Consider the following 3385-nt stretch of genomic DNA (forward strand, 5'->3'; position numbering starts at 1 on the left):
AATGTCAGCTTTACTGGACTTAGTATTGTTTTCCACTTCCTTTTCTACCACCTGGCCTAAACTATAATACATAGTCATGGAATGAAAAAGTAATGCCATCTTAACCAAGTCCCATTGCGAAATGAGATGTATAAGACGTTATGTTGAAAAACGAACTTTACAACTTTGGCGGGGGAGGGATGGGGAATCAGTGGGCAGGGATGGTAAGGGGAAGGAGGAGGCAACAATGCTTGCTAAGAAATGTACTCTTTACCTTGCTCATGTAATTGTAACCCCTCTGTACGATATTTTCACAATAAGAAAACGTATAAATATAAAAAGTAAGAAAGTTATTTAGGGCTTTGGGAATGTGGCTAAATGGAACAGTTATTGCTTTCCATGAATCAAACCCTAGGTTCAATTCCTCAGTCCCACATAAATAGAAAAAAAAAACTGAAATTTGAGCTGTGCCTCAAGTGGTGAAGTGTTAGCCTTCAGCCAAAAAAAAAAAAAAAGCTCAGGAACAGTTCCCTGCACCTGAGTTCAAGCCCCAAGACTGGCAAAAAAGTCATTTAGCTAGTAAATGCGAAATAAATAACCCATACTTGGAATATACAATTGCTCATTCCAACTGATACCTAGCAATAGTCTGTAATTCATTTATTTTACCTATATTAGAATAGTATTTTTTAAAGGGCAGGGAAGGTGCCTCAGTAGTAGAGAGCTTGCCTTGCACACATGAGGCCCTGGGTTTGATTCCTCAGCACCACATAAGCAAAAAGAAAACAGTCGGAAGTGTCGCTGTGGCAAAAATGGTAGAGTGCTAGCCGTGAGCTGAAGAACTGAGAGACAGCGCCGAGGCCCAGATTTGAGGCCCCACGACTGGACCCCAAAAGAAACAAAACCAAAAAAACAAAAAATGTTCTGTTAATAGGTCATTGCAATTAATGCCAAGAATGTGATTAGATATCAAGTGAAGATTAATCCTGGAAATTCAAAGATTTCCGGATTTTGAGTGGTCACTGCTAATCACAATGAGAAGGGTAGTCTATGTGAGATTTGGAAAACTTTTTGGTAAGTCACGGCATCAAAAAGGCATAGGATAATTAATAGCTTTGACAGAAGAGAAGGAATAACTCCCTATGGAGTGAATAAATGATAGGAATAACTAAGTTATACCACAAACTGTTCTAGGGAACCATTTTTGGTTATTGAAGAACTAGTTATCAACTACGCTTATTTCTTATTGCCTTTAGCATTCTAGTCACTTACGCTAGTTCTTAATCTCTGTGTGATGAATTGTATATCCTTCTATGCTATTCTTTCATACCTTACTTCCTTTGCTTTCTAAAAATATTAGTCTTTTATATTTCTCTATGAACAATTTCTGATACTAAGTCCACATAAACAGACAGCAGTGGATGCTAATGTAAGAGTCCCAAAACACATGAATCATTAATGTAACAACATGGAAAAGGAGGATATATTTATTGCTACCTCAATTTTTCTGTAAAGCTGCAATGTCATTATTGATTGAAATATCCATTCTTTGTCTACATAGTATCATTGAGTGCACATCAATGAAAATACAAGCCGGACGCTGGTGGCTCACAACTGTAATCCTAGCTACTCAGGAAGATGAGACTAGAGGATTGTGGTTCAAAGACAGCCTGGTCAGGAAAGTCCATGAGACCCTTATCTTTAATTAACCACTAGAAATCCCGAAGTGGTGCTGTACCTAAAGTGGCAGAGCGCTCAACTTGAGCTGAAGAGCTGAGGGACAGAGCCCAGGATCAGAGTTAAAGCCCCATGACCAACAAAAAACTGCAAAAAGACTTTGAGTATCCCCAAAAGGAACAACGAAGTCAATAGTAATCTTCCCAAACAGAAAAAATAATTACAAACTGATTCAGTACACCTACTTTTGCTGATTTATTTAAGTTATGGCGTCTTTGCTGGACATATTATCTTCTTTTAAAAATTGTCAAATATTAGCTTTATTATAAACTTAATCTAATATTTCTTGTTTCAAAAGAGAAGGCCATACAGTTGATGTCATTTGGCTTTCTTACTGTCTCAGTTCAAAGTCAACCCAGGCAGGAGAGTCTGTCAAACTCTTATCTGTAATTAAACACTAAAAAATCCAGAAGTGGAGTTTTGGCTCAAACAGTAGAGTACTTGGTTAGGGAACAGATGTACAGGAAATACAACTGTACAGGGACAGTGTCCACCCTCTGTATTCAAGGCCCAGAACCAGCACAAACTAAACAAACAAACAAGAAAATGAAAAAACCCACATATATCTTTGGACCATCCTTATAGCACTGGTTTGAGAAGAAGCTCCTTTTGCTGATCATGCTCACTGGATCCCGATTTTTGGAACCCTTATTACTATGGAGCACTCAGGACCAGACTAAAGAAATGGATAACTGACTCCTGCAATAGGAGAATCATCTGAGGAGAGGAATATCCATGCATAGGACACTTTAAAACCTGCATGTCTTTCTTTCTTTGCAGTAGGAATCTTTTAAAATAAAGTTATTTTCTTTTATTCTATGCTTGCCTTCAAATGGCATATTGTTTCCTTTTGTTATACTCTCAACTGGAAGTTTACAGACAAGTTTATATGAGTAAAGGACACACTACAAAAGATCAGGGACAGAATTTCCTTCAGGCCTTGGATTATTTTCTTGTATAGTAAAAAAGGACAGCACAAATTAACTTGAACTTTGTCATTTCTCTATGTTCAATTCCTCTCTTAGGATCAGTTTCCACTTGCAGTAACAGTTCCTTCCACTTACTTCCAGTAACAATCTATGATGGTGCCCCATCTAAAATGAATATTTTCTGGCTTCATTGAAATAGCACAAGCACATCTTTGGACATGAGGTAATGTGTTTCAGAGATAACTTCGTAATGAGAAAATATGTAATTTAAATGTTTTATAAAACATTATCCATGTACACATGGCCATATAAGATGATGTTAAGTGAAATGTACCCCAAGATAGGGACACAACTTGCTTTTTCTTTCTTGCTATTGTTGTTAATGTATCTAACATGTACTATGTGATTTTTTTCTTCCTCCATGGTATAACCCCTGTTTTCACTATATTTGATGTCGGCGACCTGCATCTTGCATATACATTTTTCTAATGTGGGGAGGGGAAGGGAAATAACAAAAAGCTGAAAAAAGAATACAGTATGACCCATTGAAACAATGAGTTGTACAAGGAACTATGTAGAAAATGAACTTTACAACTTGAGCAGGGGAGAAGGAAGTTGGGGCGGTGGGGAGGAAAGGGATGGAAGGTGAAAAACAAAAGAGGAGGTAACAGAGCTTAATAGATAATGTACTCATTTACTTACTTATGTAACTCTAACCCCTGTTTACACCATTTTATAAT

Source organism: Dipodomys merriami, unplaced genomic scaffold (genome assembly GCF_024711535.1).
Source record: "Dipodomys merriami isolate MVZ:Mamm:240054 unplaced genomic scaffold, mDipMer1.0.p SCAF_54, whole genome shotgun sequence".
In the NCBI taxonomy this organism is placed as follows: domain Eukaryota; kingdom Metazoa; phylum Chordata; class Mammalia; order Rodentia; family Heteromyidae; genus Dipodomys; species Dipodomys merriami.